This window comes from Triticum aestivum, chromosome 1A, assembly GCF_018294505.1.
Source record: "Triticum aestivum cultivar Chinese Spring chromosome 1A, IWGSC CS RefSeq v2.1, whole genome shotgun sequence".
In the NCBI taxonomy this organism is placed as follows: Eukaryota; Viridiplantae; Streptophyta; class Magnoliopsida; order Poales; family Poaceae; genus Triticum; species Triticum aestivum.
In genome coordinates, this window is record NC_057794.1 from 537,698,831 (window position 1) to 537,723,793 (window position 24,963).

Consider the following 24,963-nt stretch of genomic DNA (forward strand, 5'->3'; position numbering starts at 1 on the left):
GGCCAGATTCCTCCTGGTCATGAACAGGATAAAGGACTGCCGCGAGGAAGACGCAATTTCATTCTTCTGCAATAATTGCACGGACAAGGGAATCCTCAACGCCATAAGTCGTCGCGAAATTACACGCTTTGCCGACTTGGTGTCCATAGTACGAAAGTACTGTGCGATGGAAAGCGCCTGGAAAACCGAAATAAAATTTTGGGATAATCCGGCCCTGAATACAAACCCAGTCCGAAATAAAAGGGTGCATTATCACAATACACCTGGGTTAACTACCAAAAAGCAAAAGCCCTCTACGGGGCAAGGAACCGTACTGGAGGGATGGCTCAACGGACCCTGCAAAATTCATAGTACAGCGGATGCAATACCAACGCACAGCCTTAGAGCATGTTGGATACTCCGGCAGGTGGCCAAAAGTGGTGAGGATCTACTCCTCCCAAAAACCACAGAGCACCATCCCGTGGACAACAATACGGTGTTAACGGTCTTTGAGACCTTCGCGTCAAATAATAGACGCAAGCGAACACTCCGCAGCATGGCCGAAATCTGCCACATAGCAGAAATAAATCCTTGGAGTGACACGGCTATTACCTTCAATGCCAGTGACGAACCCAAATTCCGAACAGCCCGAGCACCAGCCGCACTGGTCCTCAGTCCAATCATGGACGGCTTTCGACTCACCAAGGTACTCATGGACGGCGGCAGCGGATTAAACCTCATCTATGAGGAAACTCTTCAAAAGATGGAAATAGACTGGAGCCGCATTGAGCAAAGTAGCACAACCTTTAGAGGAATCATCCCCAGTCGGGAAGCACGCTGTGCTGGAAAAATCACACTAGACGTGGTATTCGGCACGCCGGATAATTACAGGTCCGAAGAAATTACATTCCAAGTGGCCCCGTTCAGCAGCGGATACCACGCTCTATTAGGGCGGGAGGCGTTTACAATCTTCCAAGCCATACCCCATTACGGGTACATGAAGCTCAAAATGCCCGGGCCCAAGGGAATCATCACTCTTGCTAGTGATCCGGACATAGCACTCCGCGCCGAAAATAAGACAGCTGCACTGGCCCTTGAGGCACTATCCGAAGCCCTAGCGGCCGAAGAACTAACTGCGCTGCGCTCCACGGTGAACAGGGACGATGTGATACTCGATAAAAGATCCAAGTCCACCTCCTTTAAACCGGCGGACGAAATAGTCAAATTCCAAGTCCATCCAACGGACCCTACAAAAACAGCTTCCATCGGGGCACAATTAAACCCTGATGTCGACGCTGCACTGCGAGAGTTCCTACGCGAGAACTGGGACATTTTTGCCTGGCACCCTTCAGACATGCCAGGAATCCCACGCAGGCTGGCTGAGCACAGCCTAAATATCCTAAAAGGATTCAAGCCAGTCAAGCAGGCTCTTCGACGTTTCTCCGAGCCTAAAAGACAAGCCATGGGAGAGGAACTAGCCGCTATTGGAGGCCGGATTCATCAGAGACATAAAACATCCGGACTGGCTAGCAAACCTGGTGATGGTACCAAAGAAGGACAAATCCTGGTGCTTGTGCATCGATTATAAGGACCTTAACAAGGCCTACCCAAAGGATCCCTTCCCCCTCCCCCGCATCGATCAAATCATCGATGCTACCGCAGGACACGATTCATTGTGTTTCCTCGACGCATACTCCGGCTACCATCAAATTAAAATGGCAGAGCCAGACCAAGCCGCAACGGCATTCATCACACCATACGGCCCATTCTGCTTCAACACAATGCCCTTCGGGCTAAAAAACGCCGGCGCAACATATCAGCGCATGATTCAGACATGTCTGGCAAACCAGATCGGCAAAACAGTGGAGGCATACGTGGATGACGTGGTCGTTAAAACCAAGCATGTCGAAACTCTAGTAGACGACTTGAGGCTCACATTCGACAACCTCCGAACATATGACATCAAGCTCAATCCGGAAAAATGCGTTTTCGGCGTACCAGCCGGAAAGCTCCTGGGATTCATTGTCTCCAGTAGAGGTATTGAAGCTAATCCGGCCAAAATCCGAGCGTTGTCACAGTTGGCTACCCCAACAGACCTCAAACAAATACAAAAATTGACTGGATGCGTGGCGGCTCTAAGCCGCTTTATCTCCCGCTTGGGAGAAAAGGCATTACCCCTTTATCGCCTCCTCCGGCGCACCGAACACTTCGAGTGGACGGACGCCGCCACGGCCGGACTCAACGAAATAAAAGCCATATTGGCAACAAACCCAGTCCTGGCCGCGCCAAACATTGGCGAACCAATGCTATTATACATTGCGGCAACTCATCAAGTAGTAAGCGCAGTGCTCGTCGTCGAGCGAGAAGTGGACGGACACAAATTCCCCCTTCAAAAGCCGGTTTACTATGTGTCCACTGTCCTTACTCCATGCAAATCACGGTACCCGCATTATCAAAAGATAGCGTACGCGGTATTTATGGCATCCCGGAAGCTGCGACACTACTTTCAAGAGTGTTCGATAACGGTAGCCTCGGAAGTACCACTTAACGATATTATAAACAACCGCGACGCGACGGGCCGGATTGCCAAATGGGCCATTGAGCTCCTCCCGTTCGACATAACTTACAAGCCACGGCGAGCTATTAAGTCGCAAGTTTTGGCTGACTTCGTCGCTGAATGGACGGAAGCCGAACTCCCTAAAGAGTACGGCACATATTCAAACTGGATCATGCACTTCGACAGCTCCAAAATGTTGGCTGGTCTGGGGGCTGGCGTCGTTTTGACGTCCCCAACAGGAGATACCGTTCAATACGTACTACAGATAATGTATACGGACTCCAACAACGCAGCCGAATATGAGGCCCTTCTACATGGTCTCCGGATGGCAGTATCCATGGGCATTCAACGCCTAGAGGTGCGCGGGGATTCGAACCTCGCGATATCCCAAATAAATGGAGACTTCGATGCCAAGGATCCGAAAATGGCAGCTTATCGCAATGCCGTCCTAAAAATGTCAGCTCGGTTCGAGGGGCTCGAATTTCACCATGTGGCTCGGGAAAGCAATCAGGCGGCGGATATCCTCGCCCGCATCGGCGCAAAACGTGACGCGGTACCTCCCAACATATTTCTGGAACGGCTCTTCAAGCCATCCGTAGCATGGGAAGGGGACACCGGTAACAACAGTCCGGACCCGACCAAAATACCCGAAACCGAACTCTCTGACACAATCGGAGGCTCCGCCACCGAAATAACACAATCAGCCCACGAAATAATGGCCATTGTTGCCCCGTGGACAGAACCATTCCTGGCCTACTTAACTAGACAGGAACTTCCGGAGGACCAAAACGAGGCACGCTGCATAGTGCAGCGATCCAAGGCCTACAGGGTCCACGAGGGAGAATTGTACAAAAAAAGCGCTACCGGAGTCCTTCAACGGTGCATCTCCGAAGAGGAAGGGCGGAACCTTTTGGCAGAAATTCATGCCGGACTCGGTAGTCATCACGCCGCAGTCCGGGCTCTTGTAAGCAAGGCCTTCCGTACAGGATTCTATTGGCCAACGGCTCGGGCAGCCGCACAGGACTTGGTCCAACGTTGCGTCGGTTGCCAGCTCTTCGCAAATCAAAGCCGCATGCCACCCACCGCCCTCCGAACAATCCCCATTACATGGCCCTTCACGGTATGGGGGCTTGACATGGTTGGACCCCTTAAAGGGGGAACCCACAAGAAAAAATACTTATTGGTCATGGTGGATAAATTCACCAAATGGATAGAGGCCAAACTGGTTAAAACAGCCAAATCCGGACCGGTGATAGATTTCATATTCGGGGTTGTACACCGTTACGGCGTCCCCCACAACATCATCACTAATAACGGCACGAACTTCACGGCCGATGATGTAAAGCTCTGGTGCAGCAAAATGGGCATCAAGCTCGATTATGCTTCAGTCTATCACCCACAAACCAATGGTCAAGCCGAACAAGCAAATGGTCTTATAATGAGCGGCATTAAACCCAGATTAGTGCGCTCCTTAACAGAGTCTGACACGCATTGGGTAGAGGAGCTCGACTCCGTACTCTGGGGGCTGCGGACCACGCCGAATCATAGTACCGGATACACACTGTTTTTTATGGTGTACGGCGCAGTGGCAGTCCTGCCCTGTGACTTAATTCATGACTCACCTCGAGTGCGCATGTACGAAGAAAGAGAAGCCGAGCTCGATCGGCAGGACAGTTTGGACACCTTGGAGGAAGATCACGACGTAGCCAAATCCCATTCCGCATTTTACCAGCAACAGGCTCGCAGATACCAAAGCAGAGAAGTACGAGCCAAAACTTATAACGTTGGTGAACTAGTTCTCTGGCTGCCGGATAAGAAAAGAACAAGCTAGAGCCCAAATGGGAAGGTCCCTTCATCATCAACCAAGTTTTAATCGGCGGAGCATACCGACTGCGGGATGCATCGACTAGTCGACTCGAGCCGAACCCATGGAACGCAGCTAAGCTCCAAAGATTCTACGCCTAGCACCGGACTTTATGTTAGTCCCCTCCCTTTGTCCATTTTTTGCATATGCGTCATATGTCTTGTTTCCCTTTCTTTCTTTTATTTCTCTAGGCCTCCAAGGGTCACCTTGTGCCTCACTTGTACATTATAGATATGCTAGCCGCACTCTATACACTTGGGGGCTTCTTTCACAGAAGCTTAGATTATTCACCTGGGCATCACGCCCAACACATGCGTTATACTTCCGCATGTACCTTTTTTCACCATTATATGCATCGATATGACTTAAGTTTTGGCCAAGCTGGGTTGCCTGGCTCTTGTATTTATGCCCTACGTTCCCATTAATTCGGCTAGGGCATAAGGGGAGCACCTCTGCGATTGTTACCGCCGGGTCAGCCGGACGTGTACCTCAGACTGGGTGAAGCCGAAAGCTAGCGTTCTTAAGAGAATATTCGGTCGGTGAACAAAAGATGACTTTTATTATTATCCATATCTGCCCCCAGATGTTTTTTCTGCGCTTCTTGTCGCAGTCCGGACATGCACTTTAGGGCATGCCTACCCAGGGAAAGGAACCCTTAACGGAACTATTCTCTCTAGAAGATGTTTTTTACTACCCATGTAATATAACATAACTAGTTGGGAACTTATCTAATAAAGCACTAATGACCCCTACGCCTGGTCTCCACGCATGCCCCGGTTCTTACATAACCGAAAGGGTATTCGGATACACTCCGGACTGTCGAGTCCCGAGGTTGAAGCGAAAAGGTTCGCCACGACAAACGATCTACAATCCGGCTAGAAGGCATCATACATGTCACTTTAAAATTACATAGTCAATTTGATTGGTTGAATTCCTCTTCAATGCCATCCAATAGGCTGTCTAGTCTACAGTCCTGTTGGGAATATTTTGCGGCCAATTCTACTTGGCCGTACACTAAACTGACAAGGATCTCCTTGCCATCAGGCCCCACAGGTCTGACTTCAGCCATGTGGTTCGGGTCAGCCTTCGTGTACCGTATCTTCACCATTGCCCAGGCTTCCCTGGCACCCTGACGGCAGGCCGATATCTTCCATAATCAGAAGCGCCGCCATGCTCCCTTCAGCCATTCTGCAAGCTCTCCAAGTCCTTCAGGTATGGAGACGGATGGCCACAAGGCCTGGGCGATGCCTTGCATCACCTGCCGAACTCGTTCGTGCAACTGGGAGAGCTCAGGAAGAAGATCAGCCGTCGAACCAGGCATCTCTTCGGCAGGACGACCTGTAAGCATACCTACAAACATAACTCTGTCAGCCAGCTTCCTCGTCGAACTCTTTTTTCAAAGTTCGTTCAAGCACTTACTAAATATGCCACGTCGAAGCCGCCGATTCTCCTTAACAGAGTCCGACAGTTGGGCACGAACATCTTTTAGTTCCACGCCTAGCTTGGTGTCGGCATCTTGGAGATCATTCTTCTCCTGCCTCACCCTCGTCAGCACGCTCTCACCAGCCTTCAGCTGGCGTATGAGTTGTTGCTTATCCGAATTTACTCCAGCGTCATCTGCAATTTTATCGTCAGATCTGCATATACGCCGCACTCTAATACGATACTTATCATTCGAAGGATATGTTACCAGAGGGGGTCTTTTTGGGCTCCCCCGTTGCGGCTAGTGCGGCCTGCAGTTGCGCTTCGCACTCTTCCAGCTCCTGGCACAGTTGAGTATTCTTTTCTGTAAGAACCTGCATAACAAATGATCCTTAAATCAGTTATCCTAACAGTTTCAAGTCTCAGGGGCTATTGATATATATAATCATAAAATTCTCTTACCCGTATGTCTTTTACATACTGTTCCGTGGCTCTGGCTAGACCATTTTGAGCGGCACGGAGGTGCGTGTCTCCCGAGTTGAAGGCATCCAATGCCTCTTGGGAGAAACAAGCATCAGGAAGAACAGTCCGGCGATGCCTGTGGTTCATGGCACTTTCCACCTCGGAATGGGTGGCGGACAGTTTATCCGCATCCTCTGTCGGAGGAGCACCCGGCGCACGCCTTGTATTCGTTCCCGCCTCCGAATCCGGCCTTGGAGCCTGGCTTGTGGAGGCGCGATTGGTAGCCTCTCCGGGTATAGTCCGGCGAGCTCTCTTTTTCCTGAAAAGAAGGCATGGGCGTTAATATGCCTCCGCAAATAATGTCTTGCAATAAAGACGGCACGCCTTACCGCTGCACCGGTGCCTCAATCCAGACTGCAGATCTTTTTAGCCTGCCTGGCCTTGCGGCCCCTTGTTGGCTAGTTGCCACAGGCTCGACCTTCTGCCCTGAGGACCTCCCCTGCAAAACACGGCTGTTATACGGCAATCAAAGAGCGCAAGGACGAATCCCTTTTTACGTGCTGGGACTTCGGTCTCAGTCACCCGTGAGGCTGGAACTAGCCCAGGGTAATCGGCCGTAATGGCCACCAAGGCGTTGTCATTACTCCATTGGTAAAATACCCTGTCGATCAGCTCCACAGATATGTCCGGATCCTCCTGGGAGGCCGGGTCAAGGGACCGTCCGGGGTCCTCGGGTTGCGGAGGAGGGTTGTTTATCTCCTTTACTGCCTAGCGCAGCTCCTGCAATAAAATCGCCAGAATAAATACCTAACTACGGGAATACAAAATGGATGGGCAATAAAAAGTCTCCACTTAGCCAGCCCGGAGGATTGTACATAGAAAATCCGCCCTACGGGTTGACACGAAGGAATTCCTCCACTTCTCCCTTGTACAAAGTGGATAAGATCTTTATTAGATCGGCAGCTGATCCCGGCCCTTTGCGGCCGTGGCGGGTCGCGTCATCCTCCCCGTTGAAATCCCACATGGGGTGGCCTCTGTACTGAAGCGACTGCACCCCCCGCATGATGCACGTGGCCATGACCTCGATCATGGTCAATCCGGATCGAGCTAAAAAACTTATCCGGCTCATCAGGTAAAGAATGTTCCTGTCATCTTCCTCCAGGGAGCTCCGTGGAAGCCAGCTCTGGCGCTTCTTCAAAGGGGCGTTGTCGAACTCAGGAAGGCCGATCCGAATAGGGTCCGGGAAGGGGACATCTTCTATGTAGAACCATTCTGAAGGCCAGTCTTCGGACGTCTTCTTCGGGGTCCTAGACAGATATCCGGTCCCGGCAATACGCCACACTTCGGCTCCGCCCACTTGATATATTGATCCCTTCTTAGAACGGGGCACAAGGCAGAACAGCTTCTTCCACAGAGCGAAATGAGCCTCACAGCCAAAAAAACAACTCGCAAAGGGTTATGAATCCCGTGATATGCAGCAGGGAGGTAGGCGTAAGGTTGTGCAACTGGAGGCCGTAGAACTCCAGAAGCCCCCGGAGAAACGGATGAATTGGGAATCCGAGCCCTCTTACCAAATAAGGGACAATGAATACCCGCTCTCCCTTGGAGGGATTGGGACGGCTCTCCGCTTGCTCTCCGCCATTGTAGGTGGCAAGCCCGGCTCGAACCGGGACCAGGTACGCTGGGGGAAGAAATCCCTTGGACTGAAGCATCACCAATTTGCTGTGCATGATGGAACATCTCTCCCAATCTCCCGGTTTGGAGCTAGGGGTGCGAGAGGAGGAGCTGCGTCGGTCGGCCATGATGGAATGGATCTCTGTCGGGTGCGCTCCGATGAAGGCTTGCCAAGGGGGGATGGTGTGATTTGGATTTGAATCCTCGTCTTTTTAAATAGGCGGCTCATTCACACAACTAGGGGGTAAATATGAAAACACCCTGGCTCTTCACATTCGCTCGACACGTGGAAAGTGGCCATTATTGGGCGTGGAAGCCCAGGAGTATAAACATTCACAAGAAACCGGACATTATTTCGACAGGTACACAGAATTTGGAGAGGAACCCGCCATGCAATGCCGAATACAATACTGCGCGCCGGACTCATCGTCATTGAAGCCTGGTTCGGGGGCTTCTGAGGGAGTCCTAGATTAGGGGGTCTACGGACAGCCAGACTATCTCCATTGGCCGGACTGTTAGACTATGAAGATACAAGATTGAAGACTTCGTCTCGTGTCTGGATGGGACTCTACTTGGCGTGGAAGGCAAGCTAGGCAATACATATATGGATATCTCCTCCTTTGTAACCGACCTTGTGTAACCCTAACCCTCTTCGGTGTCTATATAAACCGAAGGGTTTTAGTCCGTAGGACAACAATCATAACATACAATCATACCATAGGCTAGCTTCTAGGGTTTAGCCTCTCTGATCTCGTGGTAGATCTACTCTTGTACTACCCATATCATCAATATTAATCAAGCAGGACGTAGGGTTTTACCTCCATCAAGAGGGCCCGAACCTGGGTAAAACATCGTGTCCCCTGCCTCCTGTTACCATCCGGCCTAGACGCACAGTTCGGGACCCCCTACCCGAGATCCGCCGGTTTTGACACCGACAGCACCCCTGCAGGGAAGTTAATCTATTCGAATAGCCATGATCTTCGGTAATAGGACGACTTGGAGTTGTACCTTGACCTTATGACAACTAGAACCGGATACTTAATAAAATAAACCCTTCCAAGTGCCAGATACAACCGGTGATCGCTCTTTCACAGGGCGACGAGGGGAGGATCATCGGTTAGGATTATGCTATGTGATGTTACTTGGTGAACTTACCATCTACTCTCTTCTTCTGCTGCAAGATGGAGGTTACCAGAAGCGTAGTCTTCGAAAGGGCTAGCTATCCTCCTCTTATTCCGGCATTCTGCAGTTCAGTCCACATATGATACCCTTATTCCATTTGATACCAATGCATACATATGTAGTGTAGCTCCTTGCTTGCGAGTACTTTGGATGAGTACTCACAGTTGCTTTGCTCCCTCTTTTCCCCCTTTCTATACCCGATTGCTGCGACCAGACGATGGAGTCCAGGAGCCAGACGCCACCGTCGACGATGACTCCTACTACACTGGAGGTGCCTACTACTACGTGCAGGCCGCTGACGACGACCAGGAGTAGCTTAGGAGGATCCCAGGCAGGAGGCCTGCGCCTCTTTCGATATGTATTTGTTCTAGCCTTCTTAAGGCAAACTTGTTTAACTTATGTCTGTACTCAGATATTGTTGCTTCCGCTGACTCGTCTATGATCGAGCTCTTGTATTCGAGCCCTCGAGGCCCCTAGCTTGTAATATGATGCTTGTATGACTTATTTTATTTGTAGAGTTGTGTTGTGATATCTTCCCGTGAGTCCTTGATCTTGATTGTACATGTTTGCGTGTATGATTAGTGTACGGTCAAATTGGGGGCATCACAAGTTGCTATCAGACCCGACTGCCTGTAGGAATCCCCCTTCCACACTCCTTGGCTGAAGTTGAGTCTAGACATTGCAAAAAAAATTACTAACATGGATGTGTGCCTCACGGGCCCACGTCGCCATCTGGGTAATATTAGGATCTTTTACTCCTCGATCCTTACTCTGGGACTCTGTTCTCTCTTCTTTTCGGGTTAAATGAATTTTGCTAAATCTAACATTAGGATCTCGTGATCACCTTCACCTGGAGAGCAACTTATTACCGATGATCGTCTGCTGCACCTGAAATTTTTGAAGATACTCTCCGATGTTTCCTCGAGACCCTTGTGCCCTTCGTCGTTGCAATTCCATACCATCGATAAATCCCTATGGGAAGCTACATACACTTGTCATCTATAACTTCATTTTCAATTTGGTCTTGTTATTACAAGATACCCTGAAATACTTCGGATATTCCGAGAATCCTTTGTGTCTACTGCCTTGAAGTTCTTTGCCACCTGAATGCCCCTATGGATGATTCCTCGCACTTACCGAGTATCCGCTCATCCCCAGTTGATTAATGTATTTCACAAAAGTCTTCGAAATACCATTCGATCTTCCGAAAATCCTGAGCAGCCTATTGATCTTGAAATTCTTGCTTGCTTGCATTATGGTTAATCCCATAAGTCTCGTAATCTTATTGACATCCATTGGCTTATTATCTTAAGTTCATTGATTCAATATGTTGAGGATGCTCACATTCCTCAGTCGAATCCTAGAATTCATCCTTTTGGCTCAGACGTCATTTTAAACATGAGATGGATCTCGACCAATCCAATTGTCGTTGATTGTACCCCTAAGGCTATTCAACTTATCCATCCCTAATCAGAGCATTGCTTTTGATCCCTTGTCTTGGAATTCATAATTCCTTTGCATTTGAGCTTTGAGTTAGTCAGTTGGTTCTATAATCCAATGCACTTGCATTCATTCTTCCTTTGATAGAGTACTGATACTCACATCAGCTCCGTTGTAGACCACCAGACCTCTTGTTGGATTATTATCCGACAGTGTCCTTCATATTCAAATAACCATCTGAGCCTTTCAATGGATATATAAAGCCTTTGGTAAATTGTATCCTCTGTTTTCTCAACCATGCTCTGTTTTCGAGCTGGTGGTATTTACTATTGAAGCTTGTGGTATATGTTTCCATGATACCCTGACGGGTTGAACCTATGCCTTCCTTAATATGTGTGAGCTCGAAAGTTTTCACGAGTCATACTCTTCTGGTATTTTGTTAGATAAAATTTCAACACTGCAACTTCTTCGAAAGTGAGAGGTGAATGGAAGTTTATACATTACAGAAGTGGGAGTCGACCTTGATCTTTGAGTTCATGCCCATGGACACGATGTATATCCTATCATGGAAGCTTCTTGTAATAATAACTATTCCCTTGATATAATATCATTTGGTATCTATGAATTGAGCCTTTGCAATCGTGGTTCTGATCATATTTTCTCCTTGATTCCATTTCTTGGACTAGTTAAAGCACTTTTCTTCTACAGATCAATACACCTCCGCAACCTCTATTATGTTCTACCTTCGAGTATTACCCCATGGTATCTCAATAAAATCACAGAACCATATTACTTCTTATGAGTTCTTCTTTAAGTATTATTTCTCACTGATTCCAATTTTCCCCCAGGTTCTGAGTTGTTAGACACTCAGGGACACCGATAGTGAATCAAGTCCGTAATCCGATTCATAAACTCTAAGTAATTTTCGTTGCTTATGATTTTAATAATCCTTCAAGTCATTCCTAGCCTGATCGGCTATATCATTATCGTGCTAAATTTTAATTGTGCTACCTGGTCCTTCTCGGAGCACAATTTTCGACGATGAGCTAATCTTACGTCGAACTTCCTCGTTATATCATTTCTCCTTGAACATCAAACTTGATTTCGAGTTTATGTCGTACCCTTGGTACCCATAACCTTTTGCTTCATCATCATTTGACTTGATGGCATCGCCGACCGATTACATCTTCATGAAATCTCTCGACAACTATGTCGTGATCATCATCAACATCCTAAGCTCTTCCAAGATATATGTCGAATTCTTGATGGGTAATACCATCCTTGCCCCTCGATGATTCGTGTTATCATCGACCACTTTATTGCCTTTCATTCAACACAAACTTGTTCGTGTTTTGTGTTATACCTTGAGATCCTTGCTACCCAGCAGATGTTCTTCTTTACCTTGGAGGTATTACCATCTTTTATGTCAAGAAAGTCATGAGAATTTCACCACCTTTTAAGAATCCTTGGTATAGTGATACTTCTCACCATCACCATTCTTTCTTGGTCCTCGTGTTGATTCCAACCGGGGTACCAACAAGTGAATGGTGTTGTTTGGATTCTGCCCTTCTAGCAACCCTATTGCTTTGAAGTTAATGGTCGGTCATTCATTCTTAGACTATTGGTTATTGAATCTCCATTCTAACCTTGATCATGCTACCTAAGCCCATATTTCGGGCGCACCTTTTCAACCAATATTTAATTGGGTATGTTTTCCTCGAGTATACCTCATTATATCATTTGATCTGACAAATGTTATCTCCTTGTTCACGTAATTGTGGAAATCCATCTTTTGGAGATCTTAGTGAATTGTTGTTGAGTTCATCAGCCACCTCCTCATCCTGTCACTGGTTTAATGATGAACTTGTGATTCGAAACTTGCTTCCATAGTCCATTTCCCGAGAATCTTACATTGTCATCTCGTAAATTTGTGTTGCACCTTTTCTTCTCAGACATCCTGACTCTAAGTTATCCTGACACCAACCGGACCTGAATCTCGGTCTGATACGATGGTTGGAACATATTCCCCGGAATTATAACATTGGTCTTTAACCCAATAAGGTGATGCCATCCTAACACACCTGCCCGGAGTGTCTATTGTTATAGTTTCCTTTTTGGCAAGGTTAGCCATTCTTCCATGAGGAAATTGTAAGACTTATTCTATAAGTTGTTCCTGATGGATCCTTTATGTATCCAAAGTCTGATCTTTACCCAGTGACTATGTCAATGCTATCTCGAAGCATGTCTGTGGTACTCCGATTTTCAACAAGAACATTTGAAGCCCAATGTTAAATGTTTCCTGCTCAATTATCCAAACATCGTTGTATGGGTAATGTCATGAAATTTCTCTCCCCTTACCTAAAGAGTTTTCTACATTATATCATGTCATGGATATCATACTCTGGTTGTCCTTGGGAAGGATATACCCTTAAAATATGTGTTTAAACACATTTTCCTTTCCATTGCTTGGTTTAACGTTTCTTGTGATCTATATGATCTAAGCATTAATATTCTCCTGCTTGTGTAAACACCTCGATGTACAATTCTGTTAGCAAGACCCTGTTACCATTGTTGATGACATTCCAGTAGCCGCCGATGGACGAGAACTTTGCCTATTGGTCCGCCTCGTTCAACGAGCAGGAAAATGGTTCTCTTCGTCCCTCTCCCTTGGTACTGATGTTGTTGCCGACATAACTGACAGGGTATCCTCTGGCATGCCTTGCTTACATGACCGTGCAAGATGTCATCGCTCCTACTTTTAACCCACATGGTGGGCCCATAACCCATAGTTCCACAGGATCGAAACCTGACTCTCCTATTCACCATGTTTTCAAAGTTAATCCCCACACTTGGCTTCGTATTTAATTCATGGGCCACCTTCCTAGTGCTCTATTCTAGTATCAGACGCAATACTTACTCTCGCTGCTCTGAACCCCTTTCTCACTCTGGTTCAGACTTCGAGCAACTATCTATCCGCTTGGAACCTCTTATTGTACCTTCGTACCTTACTCTCGATGTATTTTATATGTTCAACTCGAGAGATAATCTTATGCTCATTCATGGGTTAACCCCCAGATTGTTTCCCTTGTAAGCATCATGTCGTAGCCGAGTTGCCCCTTACCTATTCGCAAGTACGTTGGAGTTCCCGAAGAAAAGGACGAATTCACCATGATGACCTGAAGTAGAGAAATGAAGATGTCAATGTAAGGGATCGACCCCTTCGAGAAGAGCAACCAAGGCCGAGAAGATCCGTTAGAATTTTGTAACCAGAACTTCCCCCGTACTCCTTCTCTTAAATCTCGGGACGAGATTTCTTGTAGTAGAGGAGATTTGTAACATCCCGAGATTCTTGCTACAGTAATCTTCCACTAATTATGCCAGGTCATCACCATTATGACCTAAGAAAAAAAACAATTAAGAATAATTTGACCTCAATTTCAAATTTAAAATAAAGACAAAATATTAATTATTCAAACAGCAAAACAAAAGTGTTCGTGATATTGCAAAATTTCCCAAAGTTTTGTAAAAATGAAAGCAACATTTTATAAAGTGTTTAATTGCCCTAAAATAATTAAAACAGTGCCAAAACAATATTTAAATCCTTATCTAAATTATGAAAAGTCCAAACTATTTTAAAAATAAACTCCCAAAATTTTTGTGGCAGTGCAGATTATTGGCTAGTAATTATTGAGACAAGTTTCACATGCAACGAAATTCATTTGGATCAAAATTAAAATACAAAACCGAGTGGAAACTTTTCGTAGAAAAGAGAAGTAAATAGACTAGATATTACTGTTCACTTAAGGCCCGACAAGCCACAGTGCGGCCTGGCCCGTTTACCGTGGCCTTTCCTCAACCTCTCGGCACAGAGGAAGCCATGGCTTGCGCAAGCCGTCCACGCCACAGATGGGCATGTGCCAACCATCCTGCGGCTCACTGGGCGGATAAGGACCCCCTCAACCCCCTGACCAACCCTAGCACGCCTCTCTCCCCTCGCTCACATCCCTTCCTCTCCGTCTCGCACGTCCGAGTGCCGCCATGGCCGCCTCACCATAAATCGTGCGGCCAACGACTCCCTCTCGCCATTCCGAGCTGACCAGGAAGATCACCGCTGATTACTTCATCGATCCCGAGCAACAAATCAAGCGGAGCCGCCTCGTACGTTCGTCATCGAGCTCGTCCTCACCGCGTACATTGCCGTCCACCGTCGTCGATCGCGTCATCTCCGGTCCACCTCCGACCTCTTCGTCGCCTCCGTTGGAACTGTGGTGAGCACCTCGACCGATTCCCCTCAATCCCGGTTCCGTTCCGTGCCGATTCCGCTGTAGCCGAACACCCGCATCTCACTGCCCGTGGCCACGCTCCCTCACCCCTGCTAACCAACCCCCGTTCGGCCGGGCGTGGCTCACCCCCGCAGCCGCCCGCGCGCCCTGCCTGTTGTTGCCTGCCTGCTGCTGCTTACGTCTCCGCTCGCTGCCGCGCTTGCGCTCATGCTGCTCCCGCCTGCTGTATTGCGTTGCTGCCACGCCGGCTAAACTCGTCACTGCACTGCCTTGCGCCGCCGCGACCCGCTGCTGCTCTGGCTCCCGCGTCGCGCTCGCCGCCGCTACCCGCGCCCACGCCTAGCTGTCTCCCGCTTCGCCTCGCGCCTTCCCTCCAGAGCCCGCTTGCCGCTCCCGTGTGTGCCTCTGGCACTGGCCGCCGGTGCCTTGTGCTCGTGCGAGGCCAGCCAAGAGGCCAGCTGTGTCCCTGGATGATAGGGTCAGCCCTTGTTTATATTACGGCTTAATCTAATTAGCTGATACAATTAACGCTAACTGCTAGGCCCCACTCAGATAAATAACATTTTAGTTAAACCTAGTCTTTGACATATGGGTCCCCCTGATATCTAAACATGTTTAAGACTTTAGATAAAATTGAAGGAAATATGCCCTAGAGGCAATAATGAAGTTATTATTTATTTCCTTATATCATGATAAATGTTTATTATTCATGCTAGAATTGTATTAACCGGAAACATGATACATGTGTGAATACATAGACAAACAGAGTGTCACTAGTATGCCTCTACTTGACTAGCTCGTTGATCAAAGATGGTTATATTTCCTAGCCATAGACAAAGAGTTGTCATTTGATTAACGGGATCACATCATTAGGAGAATGATGTGATTGACTTGACCCATTCCGTTAGCATAGCACTTGATCATTTAGTTTGTTGCTATTGCTTTCTTCATGACTTATACATGTTCCTATGACTTTGAGATTATGCAACTCTCGTTTACCGGAGGAACACTTTGTGTGCTACCAAACGTCACAACGTAACTAGGTGATTATAAAGGTGCTCTACAGGTGTCTCCAAAGGTACATGTTGGGTTGGCGTATTTCGAGATTAGGATTTGTCACTCCGATTGTCGGAGAGGTATCTCTGGGCCCTCTCGGTAATGCACATCACTTAAGCCTTGCAAGCAATGCAACTAATGAGTTAGTTGCGAGATGATGTATTACGGAACGAGTAAAGAGACTTGCCGATAACGAGATTGAACTAGGTATTGAGATACCGACGATCGAATCTCGGGCAAGTAACATACCGATGACAAAGGGAACAACGTATGTTGTTGTGCGGTCTGACCGATAAAGATCTTCGTAGAATATGTAGGAGCCAACATGAGCATCCAGGTTCCGCTATTGGTTATTGACCGGAGACGTGTCTCGGTCATGTCTACATTGTTCTCGAACCCGTATGGTCCGCACGCTTAACGTTACGATGATAGTTTCATTATGAGTTTATATATTTTGATGTACCGAAGGTTGTTCGGAGTCCCGGATATGATTACGGACATGACGAGGAGTCTTGAAATGGTCGAGACATAAAGATCGATATATTGGATGGCTATATTCGGACAGCGGAAGTGTTTCGGGTGATTTTGGAGAAAACCGGAGTGCCGGAAAGGTTACGGGAACCCCCCGGGGAAGTATTGGGCCTTAGTGGGCCTGAGGGGAGAGAGAGGGCAGCAGCCCAGGAGGCGGCGCGCCCCCTCCCATGAGGAGTCCGAATTGGACTAGGGGAGGGGGGCGCGGCCCCTCTTTCCCTCTCCCTCTCCCTCTCTTTCCTTCCCCCTTCTCTCTTCCTAGTTGGACTAGGAAAGGGGAGTCCTACTCCTACTAGGAGGAGGACTCCCCCCTCCTTGGCGCGCCCCAAGGGCCGGCCGGCCTCCCCCCTGCTCCTTTATATACGGGGGCAGGGGGCACCTCTAGACACACAAGTTGATCTTCGTGATCGTTCTCTTAGCCGTGTGCGGTGCCCCCCTCCACCATAATCCTCAATAATATTGTAGCGGTGCTTAGGCGAAGCCCTGCGATGGTAGAACATCAAGATCGTAAGCACACCGTCGTGCTGACGAAACTCTTCCCCAACACTTTGCTGGATCGGAGTCCGGGGATCGTCATCGAGCTGAACGTGTGCTACAACTCGGAGGTGTCGTAGTTTCGGTGCTTGATCGGTTGGGCCGTGAAGACGTACGACTACATCAACCGTGTTATGCTAACGCTTCCACTTCCGGTCTACGAGGGTACGTAGACAACACTCTCCCCTCTCGTTGCTATGCATCACCATGATCTTGCGTGTGCGTAGGAAATTTTTTGAAATTACTACGTTCCCCAACAGTGGCATCCAAGCTAGGTTTTATGCGTTGATGTTATATGCACGAGTAGAACACAAGTGAGTTGTGGGTGATATAAGTCATACTGCTTACCAGCATGTCATACTTTGGTTCAGCGGTATTGTTGGATTAAGCGGCCCGGACCGACATTACGCATACGCTTACCCGAGACTGGTTCTACCGACGTGCTTTGCACACAGGTGGCTGGCGGGTGTCAGTTTCTCCAACTTTAGTTGAACTGAGTGTGGCTACGCCCAGTCCTTGCGAAGGTTAAAACAGCACCAACTTGACAAACTATCATTGTGGTTTTGATGCGTAGGTAAGAACGGTTCTTGCTAAAGCCCGTAGCAGCCACGTAAAACTTGCAACAACAAAGTAGAGGACGTCTAACTTGTTTTTTAAGGGCATGTTGTGATGTGATATGGTCAAGACGTGATGAGATATAAGTTGTTGTATGAGATGATCATGTTTTGTTAAAGTTATCGGCAATTGGCAGAAGCCTTATGGTTGTCTCTTTATTGCATAAGATGCAAGTGCAATAGTTGGCGAGACGACCATGTGAGAACACATTGATATAGATCAAGATGATGGAGATCATGGTGTCATGCCGGTGACGATGGAGATCATGAAGATGCTTTGGAGATAGATATCAAAGGCACAAGATGATGATGGCCATATCATGTCACATTTTTTGATTGCATGTGATGTTTATCTTTTATACGTCTTACTTTGCTTAGTTATGACGGTAGCATTATAAGATGATCTCTCACTAAATTTCAAGATAAAAGTGTTCTCCCTGAGTATGCACCATTGCCAAAGTTCGTCGTGCCCAGACACCACGTGATGATCGGGTGTGATAAGCTCTACGTCCATCTACAACGGGTGCAAGCCAGTTTTGCACACGCAGAATACTCAGGTTAAACTTGACGAGCCTAGCATATGCAGATATGGCCTCGGAACACTAAGACCGAAAGGTCGAGCGTGAATCATATAGTAGATATGATCAACATAATGATGTTCATCATTGAAAGCTATCCCATTTCACGTGATGATCGGTTATGGTTTAGTTGATTTGGATCACGTGATCACTTAGATGATTAGAGGGATGTCTATCTAAGTGGGAGTTCTTAAGTTATATGATTAATTGAACTTTAATTTATCATGATCTTAGTCTTGGTAGTATTAGCATATCTATGTTGTAGATCAATAGCTCGCGATGTTGCTCCTCGTTTAATTTTTATATGTTCCTAGAGAAAACTAAGTTGAAAAATGTTAGTAGCAATGATGCGGATTGGATCCGTGATCTGAGGATTATCCTCATTGCTGCACAGAAGAATTATGTCCTTGATGCACCGCTAGGTGACAGACCTATTGCAGGAGCAAATGCAGACGTTCTGAACGTTTGGCTAGCTCAACATGATGACTACTTGATAGTTTAGTGCACCATGCTTAACGACTTAGAATCGGGACTTCAAAGACGTTTTGAACGTCATGGAACATATGAGATGCTCCAGGAGTTGAAGTTAATATTTCAAGAAAATACCCGAGTTGAGAGATATGAAGTCTCCAACAAGTTCTATAGCTAAAAGATGGAGGAGAATAGCTCAAGCAGTGAGCACGTGCTCAGATTGTCTGGGTACTACAATCGCTTGAATCAAGTGGGAGTTAATCTTCTAGATAAAATAGTGATTGACAGAATTCTCTAGTCACCATCACCAAGTTAGTAGAACTTGGTGATGAACTATAATATGAAAGGGATAACGGAAACGATTCCCAAGCTCTTCGCGATGCTGAAATCGACGAAGGTAGAAATCAAGAAAAGCATCAAGTGTTGATGGTAAACAAAACCACTAGTTTCAAATAAAGGGACAAAGGGAAGAAAGGGGAAATTCAAGAAGAACGGCAAGCAAGTTGCTGCTCAGGTGAAAAACCCAAGTCTGGACCTAAGCCTGAAACTAAGTGCTTCTACTGCAAAGGGACTGGTCATTGGAAGCGGAACTACCCCAAGTATTTGGCGGATAAGAAGGATGGCAAAGTGAACAAAGGTATATTTGATATACAGATTATTGTATGTATTTTACTAGTGTTCATAGAAACCCCTCGGTATTTGATACTCGTTTAGTTGCTAAGAGTAGTAACTCGAAACGGGAGTTGCAGAATGAAGAGAGACTAGTTAAGGGTGAAGTGATGATGTGTGTTGGAAGTGGTTCCAAGATTGATATGATCATCATCGCACACTCCCTATACTTTCGGGATTAGTGTTGAACCTAAATAAGTGTTATTTGGTATTTGCGTTGAGCATGAATATGATTTGATCATGTTTATTGCAATACGGTTATTCATTTAAGTAAGAGAATAAATTGTTGTTTTGTTTACATGAATAAAACCTTATATGGTTACACACCCAATGAAATGGTTCATTGGATCTCGATCGTAGTGATACACATATTCATAATATTGAAACCTAAAGATGCAAAGTTAATAATGATAGTGCAACTTATTTGTGGCACTACCGTTTAGGTCATATTGGTGTAAAGCGCATGAAGAAAATCCATGCTGATGGGCTTTTGGAATCACTTGATTATGAATCAATTGATGCTTGCGAACCATGCCTCATGGGCAAGATGACTAAGACTCCGTTCTCCAGAACAATGGAGCGAGCAACGGATTTGTTGGAAATCATACATACTGATGTATGTGGTCCGATGAATATTGTGGCTCGCGGCAGGTATCATTATTTTCTGATCTTCACAGATGATTTGAGCAGATATGAGTATATCTACTTGATGAAACACAAGTCTGAAACATTTGAAAAGTTCAAAGAATTTCAGAGTGATGTGGAGAATCATCGTAACAAAAATAAAAGTTTCCACGATATGATCGCAGAAGTAAAATATTTGAGTTACGAGTTTGGCCTTCAGTTAAAACAATGTGAAATAGTTTCACTACTCACGCCACCTGGAACACCACAGTGTCATGGTGTGTCCGAACATCGTAATCGTACTTTATCAGATATGGTGCGATCTATGATGTCTCTTACCAATTACCACTATCATTTTGGGGTTATGCATTAGAGACATCTATATTCACGTTAAATAGGGCACCATCTAAATCCGTTGAGACGACGCCGTATGAACTATGGTTTGGCGAGAAACCTAAGTTGCCGTTTCTTAAAGTTTGGGACTGCGATGCTTATGTGAAAAAGTTTCAACTTGATAAGCTCGAACCCAAATCGGAGAAGTAAATCTTCATAGGATACCCAAAAGAAAATGTTGGGTACACCTTCTATCACAGATCCGAAGGCAAGTTATTCATTGCTGAGAATGGATCCTTTCTAGAGAAGGAGTTTCTCTCGAAAGAAGTGAGTGGGAGGAAAGTAGAACTTGATGAGGTAACTGTACCTGCTCCCTTATTGGAAAGTAGTACATCACAGAAACCGGTTGCTGTGACACCTGCACCAATTAGTAAGGAAGTTAATGGTGATGATCATGAAACTTCGGAACAAGTTACTACAGAACCTCGTAGATCAACCAGAGTAAGATCCGCACCAGAGTGGTACGGTAATCCTGTTCTGGAAGTCATGCAACTAGATCATGATGAACCTGCGAACTATGAAGAAGTGATGGTGAGCCCAGATTCCGCAAAATGGCTTAAAGCCATGAAATCTGAGATGGGATCCATGTATGAGAACAAAGTGTGGACTTTGGTTGACTTGCCCAATGATCAGCAAGCAATTGAGAATAAATGGATCTTCAAGAAGAAGACTGACGCTGACGGTAATGTTACTGTCTACAAAGCTCGACTTGTCGCAAAAGGTTTTCGACAAGTTCAAGGGATTGACTATGATGAGACCTTCTCACCCGTAGCGATGCTTAAGTCTGTCCGAATCATGTTAGCAATTGCCGCATTTTATGATTATGAAATTTGGCAGATGGATGTCAAAACTGCATTCCTGAATGGATTTCTAGAAGAAGAGTTGTATATGATACAACCGGAAGGTTTTTGTCGATCCAAAGGGAACTAACAAAGTGTGCAAGCTCCAGCGATCCATTTATGGACTGGTGCAAGCCTCTCGGAGTTGGAATAAACGCTTTGATAAGTTAATCAAAGCATATAGTTTTATACAGACTTGCGGTGAAGCCTATATTTACAAGAAAGTGAGTGGGAGCACTACAGCATTTCTGATAAGTATATGTGTATGACATATTGTTGATCGGAAATAATGTAGAATTATTCTGCAAAGCATAAAGGCGTGTTTGAAAGGAGTTTTTTAAAGAAAGACCTCGGTGAAGCTGCTTACATATTGAGCATCAAGATCTATAGAGATAGATCAAGACGCTTGATAAGTTTTCAATGAGTACATACCTTGACAAGTTTTTGAAGTAGTTCAAAATGGAACAATCAAAGAAAGAGTTCTTGCCTGTGTTACAAGGTGTGAAATTGAGTAAGACTCAAAGCCCGACCATGGCAGAAGATAGAGAGAGAATGAAAGTCATTCCCTATGCCTCAGCCATAGGTTCTTTAAAGTATGCCATGCTGTGTACCAGACCTATTGTATCCCCTGCCCTGAGTTTGGCAAGGGAGTAAAATAGTGATCTAGGAGTAGATCACTGGACATTGGTCAAAATTATCCTTAGTGGAATAAGGATATGTTTCTCGATTATGGAGGTGACAAAAGGTTCGTCGTAAAGGGTTACGTCGATGCAAGTTTTGACACTAATCCAGATGACTCTAAGTCTCAATCTGGATACATATTGAAAGTGGGAGCAATTAGCTAAAATAGCTCTGTGCAGAGCATTGTTGACATAGAAATTTGCAAAATACTTACGGATCTGAATGTGGCAGACCCGTTGACTAAACTTCTCTCACAAGCAAAACATGATCACACCTTAGTACTCTTTGGGTGTTAATCACATAGCGATGTGAACTAGATTATTGACTCTAGTAAACCCTTTGGGTGTTGGTCACGTGACGATGTGAACTATGGGTGTTAATCACATGGTGATGTAAACTATTGGTGTTAAATCACATGGCGATGTGAACTAGATTGTTGACTCTAGTGCAAGTGGGAGACTGAAGGAAATATGCCCTAGAGGCAATAATAAAGTTATTATTTATTTCCTTATATCATGATAAATGTTTATTATTCATGGTAGAATTGTATTAACCGGAAACATGTACATGTGTGAATACATAGACAAACAGAGTGTCACTCGTATGCCTCTACTTGACTAGCTCGTTGATCAAAGATGGTTATGTTTCCTAGCCATAGACAAAGAGTTGTCATTTGATTAACGGGATCACATCATTAGGAGAATGATGTGATTGACTTGACCCATTCCGTTAGCATAGCACTTGATCGTTTAGTTTGTTGCTATTGCTTTCTTCATGACTTATACATGTTCCTATGACTATGAGATTATGCAACTCCCATTTATCGGAGGAACACTTTGTGTGCTACCAAACGTCACAACGTAACTAGGTGATTATGAAGGTGCTCTACAGGTGTCTCCAAAGGTACATGTTGGGTTGGCGTATTTCGAGATTTGGATTTGTCACTCCGATTGTCGGAGAGGTACCTCTGGGCCCTCTGGGTAATGCACATCACTTAAGCCTTGCAAGCAATGCAACTAATGAGTTAGTTGTGAGATGATGTATTACGGAACGAGTAAAGAGACTTGCCAATAACGAGATTGAACTAGGTATTGAGATACCAATGATCGAATCTCGGGCAAGTAACATGCCGATGACAAAGGGAACAACGTATGTTGTTGTGCGGTCTGACCGATAAAGATCTTCGTAGAATATGTAGGAGACAATATGAGCATCCAGGTTCCGCTATTGGTTATTGACCGGAGACGTGTCTCGGTCATGTCTACATTGTTCTCGAACCCGTAGGGTCCGCACGCTTAACGTTATGATGACAATTTCATTATGAGTTTATATATTTTGATGTACCAAAGGTTGTTCGGAGTCCCGGATATGATTACGGACATGACAAGGAGTCTCGAAATGGTCGAGACATAAAGATCGATATATTGGACGGCTATATTCGGACATCGGAAGTGTTTCGGGTGATTTCGGAGAAAAACGGAGTGCCGGAAGGGTTACGGGAACCCCCCTGGGAAGTATTGGGCCTTAGTGGGCCTGAGGGGAGAGAGAGGGCAGCAGCCCAGGAGGTGGCGCGCCCCCTCCCATGAGGAGTCCGAATTGGACTAGGGGAGGGGGCGCGGCCCCTCTTTCCCTCTCCCTCTCCCTCTCTTTCCTTCCCCCTTCTCTCTTCCTAGTTGGACTAGGAAAGGGGAGTCCTACTCCTACTAGGAGGAGGACTCCCCCCTCCTTGGCGCGCCCCAAGGGCCGGCCGGCCTCCCCCCTGCTCCTTTATATACGGGGGCAGGGGGGCACCTCTAGACACACAAGTTGATCTTCATGATCGTTCTCTTAGCCGTGTGCGCTGCCCCCCTCCACCATAATCCTCGATAATATTGTAGCGGTGCTTAGGCGAAGCCCTGCGATGGTAGAACATCAAGATCGTCACCACGCCGTCGTGCTGACGAAACTCTTCCCTGACACTTTGCTGGATCGGAGTCCGGGGATCGTCATCGAGCTGAACGTGTGCTAGAACTCGGAGGTGTCGTAGTTTCGGTGCTTGATCGGTCGGGTCGTGAAGACGTATGACTACATCAATCGCGTTGTGCTAACGCTTCCGCTTCCGGTCTACGAGGGTACGTAGACAACACTCTACCCTCTCGTTGCTATGCATCACCATGATCTTGCGTGTGCATAGGAATTTTTTTGAAATTACTACGTTCCCCAACAAAAATATCAGTCAATGACAAGTAGGCCCCATAACAACTATTCACACTTTGACCAGGTCAACCTTTGACTGTTGACTTGCTGACTGCGTATGCTGACACAGCCACTGGAGCCGCCTGTCATTCTAATAGGCTAGCTGTCTGAGAGTATAAAAAGTAGTACACTGTCTAAATTCGAATTTAGGTATATTCCAGAAGTCCAAAAAAATTAGTAAAACTTTGGAAAATTAATATAAAATAATCCGTAACTCGGATGAAAATACTTTTTACATGAAAGTTGCTCCGAACGACGAGACGAATCCGAATACGCAGTCCGTTCGTCCGTTACGCAATTCCTAGCATAGCGAACATGCAACAACCCACCTCTGTTTTATCTGCCTGAAAACATCAAACACCAGGAATACTTTCCCAGATGTTTCTCCCCTTCGTCGGTAGCACCTAGTACTGTGTTAGGTCACCCTAGCACCGCGTATTGCCATGTTATGCTTTGTGATGCTTTGATTGCTCTGCTATTTATTGTGTTCCCCCTTTGTTACTTCTTTCCGGTAGACCCGAGATCGCGGTTGAACCAGTGATCGACTACTTCACCTTCGAGGGTCTGTTTCTGTCTGCAGAGCAACCAGGCAAGCCCCCCCCCCTTGATCACCAGATATCGCCTACTCTTCTCTTTACTGCTTGCATTAGAGTAGTGTAGCATGTTACTGCTTTCCGTTAATCCTATTCTGATGCATAGCCTATCATTGTTGCTACAACTATTGATACCTTACCTGCAATCCTAAATACTTAGTATAGGATGCTAGATTATCATCAGTGGCCCTACATTCTTGTCAGTCTGCCATGCTATACTATCGGGCCGTGATCATGTCGGGTGTTGATCATGGGTAAATACATACATATATACATACTATA

At 46.2% G+C, this 24,963-nt stretch overlaps 1 pseudogene; it reads left to right on the forward strand.

Annotated features, from left to right (window-relative positions):
- Positions 1–24,191, forward strand: part of LOC123044754 (uncharacterized) — a 111,751-nt pseudogene extending 87,560 nt beyond the window's left edge.
- The last annotated feature ends 772 nt before the right edge of the window (positions 24,192–24,963 follow it).